This window comes from Armigeres subalbatus, chromosome 2 (genome assembly GCF_024139115.2).
Source record: "Armigeres subalbatus isolate Guangzhou_Male chromosome 2, GZ_Asu_2, whole genome shotgun sequence".
In the NCBI taxonomy this organism is placed as follows: Eukaryota; Metazoa; Arthropoda; class Insecta; order Diptera; family Culicidae; genus Armigeres; species Armigeres subalbatus.
Window position 1 is genome coordinate 121,549,436 of NC_085140.1, and position 15,000 is coordinate 121,564,435.

The 15,000-nt window shown below is 34.9% G+C and overlaps 1 protein-coding gene and 1 non-coding gene across 9 annotated transcripts in view; both read left to right on the top strand.

The window, feature by feature from the left end:
• LOC134210761 (peroxidasin) overlaps positions 1 to 15,000 on the top strand; it is a 671,031-nt gene that overhangs the window by 369,648 nt on the left and 286,383 nt on the right. The gene's annotated exons all lie outside the window — the stretch shown is intronic.
• LOC134218642 (small nucleolar RNA U3) lies at positions 621 to 833 on the top strand. The gene has a single exon (XR_009981418.1). It is a non-coding gene; the product is annotated as a small nucleolar RNA U3 (small nucleolar RNA).

A 15,000-nucleotide genomic window follows, 5' to 3' on the forward strand; every position in this document is an offset into this window, starting at 1 on the left:
ATGAACATAATTATTTTCTGCCATTAAGCACATGGTCAGAATTCGAGAAAATTCTCAATATGCTTGACTTCGAAATTCATAATGTAGCATTATAAATCCAATAATATACAGGAAAATGCAATAATAAATTCGTAAATCTGCATTATGAATTCATTAAGATGTTTCATAGAAATTACGAAATGCATAAGGCATGATTATGGCCTCTAAACGTTACTTTTTCAATTCATAAGGTAGGGTTTTGAATTGACTAATATCTAGCGTACAGCGTTCATAATGTTTCATTGGGATTTCATAAAGGTGCCTTAAGAAAATAATATGTACTGTATTAAACATAAAAATTTAATTCATAAGGAGCCCTTTTGAATTTCAAGTTCAAAACTTGTGGCAAATTTCCAAAAGGCAGAATTATGATATTCGATAGCCAATTTGCCTGAGTGTAAATAAACGGTTCGGTTGCTTTGCTGGTAGCAGTTCGTGTTGTGCTATTCTATAGATAGATACTATACTACTACCATTACTATTATGATGACTTTCCATCGCACAAAATCCCACCATGGATCGTATCGCTAGCGAATAATGGCTCACCGGCAAGGGGTCGCCGACCCGAATTCCAGAACGGCAAGACTGTGCTTCACAGGATCATTTCTGTAGGCAAGTTTTCACCACACGTTTTTTCCGACAGGAAAAGATATCCCACCCACGATGATGAGACATTGGTGGCCAGTTTGGAGCGTGAAACTTGGTTCGGCTTTCGCCCATTCGATTCGTTCGAGAGGGTACCGGACTTCTGATGATCGGCTTCCTTGCAAAAAACTGGCCGCGGTCTGAGTGGTGTTTTTGATTATTTTTATACTTTTAGAATAAAAAAACTTATTGAAGTCGTTTAGGAAGCAAGGGAAATGCTATTTCTTGTTTGGTGAAAATAGTTGCAGTTGCAGACACGCTAATCAGCTGTACGGACAAAGAGGGAACAACATTTGTAGCTAACCTGAAATGCTTGGCGCCGTATTCCGACAATCGACATTCATCAGTTTCATGTTCTGGGCATCTATAAATATGTATAGTATAACTAACGTAGTCTGTCAGAGTGGCGTACATGCCGTTGTACCAATAAAAATGTGAAAAAGGAATAATTAAAAAAATGTTAAGGTATGTTAATGCTGCTTTCTGGCGCATACACCACTTTGCTGAATTACGGCAAATATACGATAAGCTCTTTTAAAAAAATGCAAGCATTGCACACATTATTTGGAGCAAAAATATGAAGTTACGACGCTGTATGCGTTTATAGTAAAAGTGTCAAATAACCAACGGTTGTGCTTAATCTTTAGTAATTTTCGCCCCCTCTATATGCTGCTATTACTAGATCAAAAGCACGTGGTTTTGCTTGTTTCTTTGCTCATTCGATACGTTCACAATGTGTGGTAGTTACGCTGCTTTAGCTGCGAGTGTGTATCAACCATATATACGAAGGAGGATGGAGGTAATATGCGCCATCCGATTAAAAACAACAGCGGAGCTGCATTTGAAAAATATTCATGAACGCAGATATGTCCTACACGGTTGGCAAAAAATCTGCTCTTTTATTTTTCACAATTTTAACAATCAAATAAAATTCATTTAGTGAGTGCAACTAATAGATGGATATTTGAGTTTTCCAAATGTTTTTTTTTAAATTCAGTACAGAAGTAAAACAAACCCGTATTTTGACACTGAAATTAAGATTGCAAACAAAGAAAACCCTCAAAATATCGAGAATACAATCCATCCATTACCAAACTTCTATTTAATTCAGGATTTCCTCCAGAAATCTCCCGAAAAAAATCTTGAAATAATCATCCTGGTGTTAGTTCATAAATTTATCCAGAAATTGTTTGTAAAGTCTTCTAAACATCTTCAAACTTCAAACAATTCTATGTGACAATCTCTAGGAATTAATTCGGTAAGTCATACAAAACATTCTTCAGACATACCTTTATTTTTTTTGGAATTCCTTCAGAAATCCTTTGAATATTCCACTATTTAAGAAAATAATTTTAAAATTCCAACAGGATTTCCTTTGGAAAATCCTTCCCGAATGAATTTAGAAACTTCTTCGGAACCTCTTAAAGGAGTTGCTTTCGAATTTCACTAAATTCTTACAAATTCCTTCGGAAATTTCCATAGGACAACTTTAGTAAGTTCCGTAAAAAAATCTTCCGGAAATTTGTTCAGAAGTTCTTCTAACGATTATTAAGGGAATTCCTCCAAAAAATCCTTTAGTAATATTTTCAGAAATGTCTTCAGGAAATAATTCAGAAATTATTAAATTATTAAAAAAATTATTATTTTTTATGGAAATCTCTACACGAAAAATTCCATTTATTCAGAAATTCATCCAGTAGTTCATTTGGAATTTCCTCTAGAAGATTATAGGGTGAAGCTCTAGGAGTACCCGAACAAATTACAAAAGAAATTTCCAAAGTTTTTCAAAAGAATGTTCGACATTCAAAAGTCTTGAGAAGAATTTTCAGAGGATTTCCCGTACAAACTTTCGAAGAATCTTCTGGATAAATTTTCAAAGACTTTTCCAAAGGTATTCCTGGAAGAATGTGCAATGGAATCACCGGCGAATTTTTTGAAAATTATTTGGGACTCCTGAAGGAGCCCCCGAAAGTATTTTAAGAGGAATTTACAAATTAATTATTTAAAAAATTTCCGATGGAAAACTTGAGTGGATTTTCGAAAAGTATTCCTAAAGCAATTTCTGAGAGAATTGCTGAAGAAGAAGGTATATTAGATGGTATATTAGCATTTCCATATCATTGTAAAATGCGTTCGATTCTAATGTCTTTTAATTGTTTTGGTGTATGCTGTTATGCTACCGTAATATGGAAATATGACGTATAACGTGACGTGTTAATTGTACCCCGTTGGATTATTTTTGTCCGGAATGAAATTTCCAATTTTTTTAGGGTTTTCAAAACATACTTAAACAAATTCAAGAAGTTTTTTTGTTTTATTTTTATTATTATTTTTCCTTGACATAACTTTTAATAAATATTTGTAGCGGTCTTTCCCTCCAAATGGGAAACCAAATGACAGGAACTTACGTATTATTTACTCAAACATGAAATCACAGAAATTTTCAAATTTCCGTAGTTTCTATCTATGGATCCGTAGATCCGTAGAAAGCATTCAATTCCGTAAATCTACAGAAATTTCCGTAGATCTGGCATCGCTGTAATACAAGTAGTACGCACCGGTGTATTTGCTGTGCATGTGCCCGCGTGTATTTGGTAGGGTAAGGGAGGTATTTTGGACCACCAGTTCGCCGGCTCATGTTTTGAACCACTGAGTGCAAATTCCTCTTGGTGGTCCAAAATAAGATCCCCTGTAAGGGTGGTTCAAAATACATTTTTACAGATCAAAGTGATATTTGGAAAACTCAAATATCCATCTATTAGTTGCACTTACTGAATGATTTTTATGTGATTGAAAGAAATTTTTATGTGATTTTAGAAAAATAAAAAAAGCTGATTTTTTGTCAATTGCGTAATCTCTGCTTGGACGATATATGTGTTAACATTTCTAAAAGTCTTGAATTAAATAATGAGGTAACAGTATTAATCAATATTTGCAAAAGTGACAATTCTATATATATAAAACAAAGTTGGCATTTGTACGACCGCGCATCACTCAAGAGTAGACAGTCCAATTTTTGCTAATTTATATCCCTTTTCTTCTTCTATTTACGAGGAAAAATGTTATGATGAAACTGGAATACTGTGAAGATCAATGCAAATATTTTTTCGTTGAAAAGGTTTTTCGTACAATTTTGCATGTTTTTTTCAATTTTGATCATCTTCTTTATATATAAAACAAAGTTGGCATTTGTACGACCGCGCATCACTCAAGAATGGACAGCCCAATTTTTGCTAATTTATATCCATTTCCTTCTTCTCTTTACGATGAAGTTGAAAAAAATTGACAATCAAAATCGAATCTCTCCGATGAAATGGTTTGTCGTGCATTTTGTATTGTAATTTCAAAACATGTCCTCTAAGTTGACATTAACATCATATAACGGAAAGATCGATTTGTGTTAATTTTGGTTTGGCTACTAAATTAATTCGAAAAGTGTCATGATAAAAATGTCAAAAAAAAGGAAAAATTATTTTTTGCAATTCCTGATCATAATACCTGGTTTACCTTTGAGTGATAAAACGGCCTACTTTTCCATACCAATGAAATGGGTGCTTTAATAATCATTATGCAACTCAAATGGGTTGCATAAAGTTCATTATAGCACTCATTTGGGTGCTATAATGAAAAACCAACATTAGGACAGTAGTTACATGACTACATTTTGCTGAATTAGCTTGGGTGAGTGTTCAAATAGTGTATTCTCTGCGCCTCGTAATAAATGAAATAGTTTGATGGACATGACATCAAAATTTTCCAAAGGCAAGTCCATCTATCGCTTCATGGCTTGTCGAGCTATGCAATGTGGCACGATAACATGGAATCTGATTGTTCTCTGCAGCAACATAATTTATTGGCATGAATGATCATGTGGAGTAAATTCGATTGTACAATTTTGGTATAGAATTATCATAATAGAGCCCATTTTTCGTCATTGCAAAAAATAGCGTGTGCAACTCGTTGCAAAACACGATTTTTTCAGCACTCGTAGTATTTATCCAACTCGGCAAGCCTCGTTGGATAAACGTACAACTCGTGCTGAAAAAATCATCTTTTTGCAACTAGTTGCACAAACTACTATTGAATAACCGGTTTGTTTTTTAAATAAATTGTATACGTAAAAATATATATCAGCAAATTGATCAGTTTTGGGCGAGACAAAGTTCGCCGGGTCTGCTAGTTTTAATATAATTCTAGACCAACATTTGAAAAGGGCGTAACAGCCAAAATGTATTCTTTCTGATTCGTCGTCTACATATATAGTTATTTGTGTAGACGAAGAATCAGAAGGAATAAATTTTGGCTGTTACGCCCTTTTCAAATGTTGGTCTAGAATTTATCTTTTCGGAAATGCCAAAACCCTTTTAGGATTCGTGGGATAATATGTGTGGTATTAGACAATCAGATAAATCTCCGAGAATAATTAGTATGACAGTATGTGTATGACCAATGGTTAGTATGAAAAGATACGATTCTTTTGGTAGCCTAATAATAGAGCAAAAATCACATATATCCTAGCATAGATTCTTTTTGCTTTGAAATTATTCGTTCCATGGGCGTAGCCAGGATTTCGATTAGGGGGGCGAACTTTTTTGGTCTTCTAAATCGTAGTTTTATAGTAGTTTTATAAAAACACATGAATATTAACACATGAAACCAAATCGAAACAATAATGGATTTAAAAATGCGTGATTTATTGCTCATCTGATATTTTAAAATAAAGTGAGAAAAATATTATCGAACTTAGTATTCAGAAAGAATATAAAATCGGCTGTAACAATTATTATAAAAATCCTGCATTCTTCCATAAGTTTAAGAAAACTAGAACCATGCATCTGAATTTCTAAACAAATCCTCTCTGAAATAATATTTATTATAAAATAGGCAGAAAAATCAATATGCAAGCTTTCTCCAGGAATTCCTTCGACAATTGCTCCTGGCATTCTATCCGAAATTCTATCAGGGATTCTTTAGGAATGCCTCCAGCAACTTCTTCGGCAGTGTCTTCAGGAATTCCACCATAAATTTTGCCGGGAATTGATCCGAAAATTCCACCATTATTTACTCCAAGAAAATCTTCACAAACTTCTTTATAAGTTCTGCAGAATTCCCTGCAATAATTCAAATAATTTCGTGCTGTTTCCCATATTTTTTAAGAATAAGAGTATTTCGTTGGAATTCCGCAGAATTGCCAGTAAACATTCCTGAGAATTTCACGAAAAATCTTCGAATTTCTTGTGTAAATTCCATAAAATTTTCCGTGAATTGCTTCGAATAATTTCTTATGAAAAATTCAAAGAATTTCTCCGGAAATTTATACAGAAATTATACCGAAAATGAAATCAACAATGGAATTCTCGGAGGAATTCCTAGATTAATTTGCAATGAAATCCTGAAAGAATTCCGGTGGAAACTTCAAGATTTCCACTGGTAGATCCTCCAGGAGTTTCACCGAAAATTACTCCTGGAATTCTTCCAGGAGTTCCACCGGCATTTCCACCAAGAATTTCTCTAGGATTTCCTTCGAGAATTATTCCGGTAGTTCTATCGGCAGTTCCTCTGAAAATTCTTCCGGGAATTTCGGCAGAATTGGAATTATTTAGGCTTCTTCAGGAATTTATATAGATTTTCCACCAGAAGCTCCTCCGAGAATTTCTCTGCGAGCTCTTCAGGGAGTACTCCGGGAGGTCCTCTGATGATGATGATGGTCCAGCTACAAATCCGAGGTCCGAGGCACTTCTGGAGGAATTTGTAGATAAATGCCTAAAGAAATGCTAAATGAATTCCTGGAAGAAAGTCTGATTGAAATCTTGAAAGTATTCCCAGATGAATTGCTGAAGAAAATCCATACGGATTGTTCCGAAGAAATTTCTGGAAGAACTCTTGGCAGATATCCGAGTAAATTCCGAGTAAAGTCCGGAAGGAATTCTAGTACACTTCCGCGGAAAATCTCCCGGAGAAATTCCTGAAGGAATTCCTGGAGAAGTACCTGAAGAAACTCCCGAAAAAATACCTGTAAGAATTTCTGGGGAAATACTTGGACGAATTCCAGGAGAAATTCATGAAGATATTTCTAGAGGATTTCTTGAAGAATATTCTGAAGTAATTGCGGAAAGAATTCCAGATTGGAATGCTAGATGATTTCGCTATTGAATGTTTGGAGGTATTCCCGGAAAATTTCCTGGAAGTAATCCCGGAGGAATTAAAGGAAGAGTTCCGAGAGCAATGCACGGAGAAGTTCCTAGAAGAATTTCCGAAGGAATTTCTTATAGATTTACAAGTGAAATTATGGAGCTAAATCGGAGGATTTCCATCATAAATTTTTGAAGAAACTTCTGGTAGATTTTTGGGAAGAAATTCCGTATGTATTCTTGACGGAACTCTCGAATGCATGCCTGAAGGAAATGCCGGATTTTTCCTGAAGAGAGAATAACCGAAGAAATATCTAGAAGTAAATCTTGGAGAGAAGAAAAGAAATCTTCAAGGAATTTCCTCGTGAATTTCCTAAAAAAAATTAGTGGGGGGTTTCTAGATAAGGTGGAAGTACAATTACATGATAAGGATTTTCGAACGATTTTCAGAGGAATTTATGGATAACTTTCCGGAGGAATTCAGAAGTTTCCAGGGGAGCTTCTAGAAGGATTTCAAGGAGAATTTTTGAGTCGAAAAATGTTGCGAGTTGTTTTGAACTTTCATATATTATGGATCCTGGATGCCCTAATAAGTTTTGGGAATCTTTTGAATTTCAACCACCTATTTCTGTATATGATTGGATCGTAAAGTGCACATTAGAGTGATTCAAATTTTGACTTTTTCGCTCCCCTATCCTTAAACGATTGTTTTTGCTATTTTAATAGTCCTCCCAAATTTTTAGCTGATTTGGTTGTGCATGTGCCGTTTAAAGGTTATATGAAAATTACTATGAGAATTGCCACTTATGTAAAGAATCGTTTCGTGAAGCAGCCCAGAATCTATTTGAATATATGTAACGCATCGCTATCATAGAATAGATCCTAAGCTGAAAGTCAGTTGTTGTTGCGAAGCATTCTGACTTTTGTGAGCAAAACTATAAAGAAAACAGAAGTGCTCATTATTGATATTGATGTTATTCTTTTACGTGTTAAAATTAATTTCCCACAATTCAGTATTTCCCTAATAACTTTTGTTGCCAGCATCAAATCGTTTAGCAACAACAACAATATTTTCCCTTGTTAAATTTTCTATGTTGCTAACGTATTCATCATTTTTAGAGCTTAATGATGGGGAACGGTTTTTCACAAAAGTTACTGTTTTCATAGTAATTTTCATACAAGCTTTAAACTGCTTGTGCTCAGTCAAATTACATCCAAATAAGATAAAAATTTATGACGATTATTAAAATGGCAAATGCCATCGTTTAAGCATAGGGGAGCAAAAAAGTCAAAATTTGAATCACTCTAGTGCACATGTTTAAGGGAATTCATTTCAGAACTCGTGCAATCTTTTCACAATTTAGGGGGGGGGCGACGGCCCCCCACCTTGGCTACGCCCTTGTAGTGTAGATTCTTTGAGCATTGAAACTGATCGTTCCATGACCTTACAACAAGATTCTCTGTCAGAAAATGTATGAAATTAACAATGAAGAAAAATATTGGTCTGAAGCCTCAAACTCTTAAAAATTTAATGAGAAAACAAAGAATAGCTACATTGAAATTCTATGAAGTTCATTGGTACTATACCACGGAGGCAATTTCAGAATCATTTTCAAAATTTTATTTTAAATTCTCTGAAGTGCCTTCTTTCTGATATTGCAGCAACTAGTTCATATTGGCACAGCATACAACATGGCAGGTCTAAAAATTTGTTTGTTAATCAAAAGTTTGTTCTTAAGACAAAGTTTTGATTTTCTGTTTATAAGTGGTCCACTTAATAAAATTGTTACATTTATCTTGAATGCCTTCAATGTGACTTTTAAAAGATAATTTTTGGTCTAGCAGAAGTCCTAAATATTTGGCTTCGCTAGACCAATTAATTGGAACCCCATTCTTAGTGAAAATATGTCTGCTAGAAGGTTTCAAATAAGAAGCTCTCGGCTTATGTGGGAAAATTATAAGCTGAGTTTTGGAAGCATTCGGCGAAATTTTCCATTTTTGCAAGTAAGTGGAGAAAATATCCAAACCTTTTTGCAATCTACTACAAATGACACGAAGGCTACGCCCTTTGGCTGAGAGACCTGTGTCATCTGCGAACAAAGATTTTTGACACCCTTTTAGCAAATCAGGTAAGTCAGAAGTAAAAATGTTATACAATATCGGCCCCAGTATGCTGCCTTGGGGAACACCAGCTCTTACAGGTAATCTATCAGATTTAGAATTCGGATAGTTTACCTGCAGTTAGCGATCTGATAAATAATTTTGGATCAGTTTAATAATGTACAGAGGAAAATTAAAATTCATCAATTTCACAATCAAACCTCCATGCCAAACACTGTCAAATGCTTTTTCTATATGAAGATGAGCAACTCCAGTCGAATATCCTTCAGATTTGTTGAACCAAATTTCGTAATTCGTAACTCTTAATAACTGATGAGTGGTTGAATGCCCATGGCGAAAACCAAATTGCTCATCAGCAAAAATAGAATTGACATTAATATGAACCATCATTCTATTTAAAATAATCTTTTTAAACAGTTTGCTTATTGAAGAAAGCAAACTGATTGGGCGATAACTAGAAGTCCCAGCTGGATTTTTGTCCGGCTACAAAATTGGGACAACTTTGACGTTTTTCCATTTATCTGGGAAGTATGCCAATTGTAAACATTTGTGAAATATATTAACCAAAAAGGATAAAGAGCTCTCAGGGAGTTTTTTGATAAGTATGTAGAAAATTCCATCATCACCCGGGACTTTCATGTTTTTAAATTTTCTAGAAATTGATCTCACTTCATCCAAATTAGTTCCTAACGAAGGGTCAAAAACATTCTCTTGATTGAGGATGTCTTCGAAGCTCCGTGTAACCTGATCCTCAATTGGACTAGTGAGACCTAGACTAAAATTATGGGCACTGTCGAACTGCTGAGCAATTTTTTGAACCTTTTCGCCATTTGTTAATAAAATTTTATTTCCCTCTTTTAGCACTGGAATTGGCTTTTGAGGTTTTTTAAGAATTTTCGTTAATTTCCAAAAGGGTTTCGAACTGGGATCCAACTTCGAGACATTATTCTCAAAGTTGGTATTTATCAGAATAGCGAAACGTTTTTTAATTTCATTTTGCAAATCTCGCCAAATAACTTTCAACGCGGGATCGCGAGTTCTTTGGTATTGCCTTCGCCTCACATTTTTAAGACGGATCAGTAGCTGAAGATCGTCGTCAATTATAACGGACAGCACAGCACGGAAGCACGATGCGGTCTGACATTGCTCATAAATCATTGTCAACTTTGTTCTAGCATGGGGGAATGGTCTTGCTTTACTACCCTATTCGAATGTTGAGTATTTCATGAAAACTGCAATATTAGGTGCATCATTGCTTCTATATCAACGAGTAGAACCCGGGCAGAAGCAATGAACAGCATAACAAAACATGATATGGACTTGATTGATATAAGAGATAAAAGAACAGGCAACAATATCAAAAATTTGCACCGAAATATCATTTAAATATCAAAATATGCTATGGATACGAACAAGCACTTGATATTGATCACTTCTTACAAATAACATAACTTGATTTCCTCATGATATTTCAGTGCAAAATATTGATATTTTCGCCTGATATTTTATCGCTTATATCAATCATGTCCATATTTCATTTTGATATCTTATCAAGATTTGATATTATTGAGCTACTTTCGTCTGCTCGGGAAGCGCAACGTAGCTTATAAAAATATGTTAACAAAACAAAATGTTAAACGTCATGTCACTCTTAACATCAGCCGGAGCCACCGTGAGTATAGAGATGTCGTAAAATCCCGATTAATCGATTAGTTACTAATCGATTACTCTTGATTCTTATCGATTATTGAATCGATTAATAATTGTATAGTAATCGATTCAAAATTAATCGATTATCACAACGATGAATCGATTAATCGAAATAATCAATTAATTTTCGACATCCTTATGATGTCGTAAAATTCTGATTAATCGATTAGTAACTAATCGATTACTCACGATTCATCTCGATTATTGAATCGATTAATCGTTGGGTAATAATCGATTCAAAATTAATCGATTATCACAACGATGAATCGATTAATCGAAGTAATCGATTAATTTGCGACATCTCTACTAGAGATGTCGCAAATTAATCGATTATTTCGATTAATCGATTAATAGTTGTGATAATCGATTAATTTTGAATCGATTATTACCCAACGACTAATCGATTCAATAATCGAGAAGAATCAACAGTAATCGATTAGTTACTAATCGATTAATCGGGATTTTACGACATCATAAGGATGTCGCAAATTAAGCGATTACTTCGATTAATCGATTCATCGTTGTGATAATCGATTAATTTTTAATCGATTACTACCCAACGATTAATCGATTCAATAATCGATAAGAACCGAGAGTAATCGATTAGTTACTAATCGATTAATCGAGATTTTACGACATCTCTAATCTCTACGTGAGTATTCTGGGTCTTTCTTTCCAACTAACAAGAAAAATCCGGTTATCATCCTATCCCGACAGGCTTTAAAAGTTTGTTGCCCAATGAGGACATTTGGAACTAAGGAACATAAAATTTCCCGTAAAAACCTTTCGGTTAGCTTATGGAGTTATGGAGATCAAATATTCAAAGCGTAGGCGGACCAACAGAAGACGTCTATGGCCATCTTCAAGATAGTTTGAATATTACAAACACAGCAGAATAATCTTTCGTACATATTTATTCATACATTACAATAATTACACTCAAAATAATTGTCACTTAATTTCCACTATAAAAATCAGGTAGGCTTTAAAAATCTACATTTATGTATGACGACCTTACTTGTGTCTAATAAAACTTACTCACATGTCATATGCCTACCAAAAAGAAATGTAGGTAAATTTAAATGAAAACGTAGAAAACAATATCTATATTCTTTTCTAGTGAATACTACTTGTCACGAATGTATGAAAAATATATGAGTGGGGTACTCAGACCGAAATCCATGTTTTGCATCAATCGCTAATGAAAAATTGTGCAGAAACATCATGAGAGCAATTTACAAAAATAAGCCTTTGAGTATGAAATAAATATCTCATAACTCTATTTTTGGTCCCGTCCGCCTCTAGTGGACGGGAATTATTATCTCTCACAAGAGTATTGCGCAAACTATTATTCCAATTCACTTAAAATCTACCTGTTTGTTGAAATTTCAATTCACTTAATTTTAATTACATTTTTTAGTGAATTGAAAGCAGTGAGTACCATCACTAACAAATCATTTAACTTCTACAAACGAAACTAGATGGAAAATATCCACATATGTTTTCATGTAATTCTTAAGTGAAAATTATTTTGAGTGTAGAAAAGGACAGGAAGCTCCCGATGCGTCTATTCGGGATCTGCTGTGACACATTGATTGATAAGCATGCACGAGGAAGGAAGGTATGTAGCTAAGAGTCGACTACCGAGGAAGGAAGATGACTTTCCTTGTTGGGTGCTTAAGTTTATTTTCCGGAGTCTCACAAAACCCGATCCTTGTATGGGGTCTTATTAGGGTAACAAGTTACCAAATCGTTGCGAAACAAGTGAAAAAGTCCAGTTGCGTCTAAGGTCCTGACATCTGTACTGGAATATCCCAGAGGTGACAAAGGCCATTAATGTAGACTTGGAGTAAACGAACGTCGAGACATCCTCATGCTTGGCTCTTCGTCTTGACTTCTGCAGATCATACCACCGTTTCACTTCACGAAATTTTTATCTTTCACAACGGGAGAAACCGGGTAAACAACAGCATTAGAGTCAAAGGCTTTCTCCCATTTTTTCTACTAGTCACTTCCGTCTTTGTGTCTTCATTTTGATGAATGTTTTGGTTTTCGAACTGTACGCCATCATCTCGGCAAACTGCCTGGAAATCATTACTGTTGAATTGAGAACATTTCAATAACAATAAAAAATCAGAGCTAACTTGATAATTTTTACTGCAATGGTCCGATAAAAGTTCTCGCTTAACTTTTCAAAAGGACCTAAGTAACATTTTTTTCATGAATTAATTTGAGTAGTGCAATCCTAGGATAGGATGTGACAACTCAATTCAGACTGCCTTATTGTTTTTTAGTCGGTTGCTCCGACGAGGTGGTCGCCAGTGCAACCAAAGTAATTTGGTACATAATCTTCCAAATATCATGTATCAAAACTTGATGTTTTTCTTTCCGTTCCATCCATTGTTTATGTAAGATAAGCGAAAGACTAACAGACAGAAGTATTCGCTAATGAAAATATGACTTTGAGATCGAAAATGACGGAAATGTGAATGATAATGTTTAAAATCAACAGTTTTAAACCTTTACAACCCTTGAGAATAATTTATAAGGCGTTTGCAGCTCAATATAAATTTATTTTGTACCAAAAACTAGAACTCAAACATTTGCGTAATTTGTTTTATATCAACTTTACAAACTTGCAACACGGCCAAACTAACAACATGCTGCCCTACGAAAAACGCCCGCCGCCAATCGAAGTAATCGATTGTCATTTTCAACCAATCAGCAACCGGTACGATTGTGACAGCAAATCGGTACGATTTTTACTGACTACTTGGCACATCCTATCCTAGGTGCAATCAAAAGCTTTCATATTGGTCTGTTGATTGCAATATTAAAATTATTTTGTGAAAACAATATTACTTAGGTCCTTTTGAAAAGTTAATCGAGAGTTGTTCGCTAGTAGCATGTATGTGATATTCTAGAGTGGACTATCTTGTACTTTAAAATCTTTGATCTTAGTATCAATGACAAAATGGTAGATAAGAATCTAAAGAAACTATTAACGACAAATACTTGTGTTATGTGCGTGCAGTGAAATTGATGCACTCAGACGACATTTCTATGAAAAGGTCTGAAAAATCACAAATCTCTTTTGGTGCACCTCCAAATCTCCAAGGATTCTGCTGAAAATTGGTCAGGAGACTCCACTTAAGATACTCACTGAAATAGAATCTGGAATATTGAATCTGGAATATGTTTGAAAATGGTGAACAGGTCTAATGTTTATTTGTCATCTCCCTCTTCAGTGAAGAGAAAAGCCTCCACTACTACCGTGCGAGCCATTTCAATGCGATCGATGTCGTCTGTGTAGCTCAAAAACACAGGCGATCGTATGATGATAGTCAACCTTTGAAAGTGATGCACTAAATAATAAATAATTATCGGGTTTGATTATCCGGAGGATTCGATATTATGTGGTCAGGTCATTTCCTGTATGTAGTTTTAAATAATATTACCCGCCATTAATATTTCTTATAGTAATCTCAAATGCATATATTTGTGCATTTTTGGAAAATCTGAAAAAAAAAATCAAACAAGCAAATGCATTTTTTTAAATTCTGTCGGACTATTTTCTCACGAGTGAAAACCAGCACGCCAGGATGCAAACTATCCACATTTGGACCACATATCGTATCCATCAATACTACCCATGACCTACGGCTTTGATTCCTAACTGAAGAAAGGCATTTTGAACTCTTTGCCTGACTGACCGTGACGTTCGCACACCAGGATAAGCTGTCGGTCAGATTAGGAGCGCTATCTTTAGGATTTTCTTATCTTAATGCAGAATAATCCGCTTTGACAGCCAATAAGCTTCGGCTTATGACCTCCAAGAAAAGATATTTTAGTTACTAGATAAAGATTGTCGCTGTCGTCGCTGTCCGGAACATCTTTTGCTGGCGAGGATAGGGGAGCTAAATGTCAAAGAAGGAAAATCCATACGATTTGACAGGTATGTACCACACATGTTTCGGACAGCAGAACAAAGGGAACCGAAGCGACAATCTTTATCTAGTAACTAAAATATCTTTTCCTCCAAGCCAACAAGCCTATTTACGCGTTGAATAAACCATTGGTACTTGTATTATATATTTTCAAAGTTCGTATTAGATCATCTGCCCCTACATTAAGTACATGTGATCCATTAGTATGGGTTTCGTTATATGCCTTTTCTACCCACTATGAACCGGCTACAAACACTCTAGAGCTAACAACTAAGGGCGTGGAATGAAATAAAAAATAATACACACAGCGCTAAGATGGCAACATTTGTTGTGCTTCTCGATGATATTTTATTATGATTGGAACGTTGGAAAACTTAGCAGCATGGAGTAGCATACTGCTAGTCACA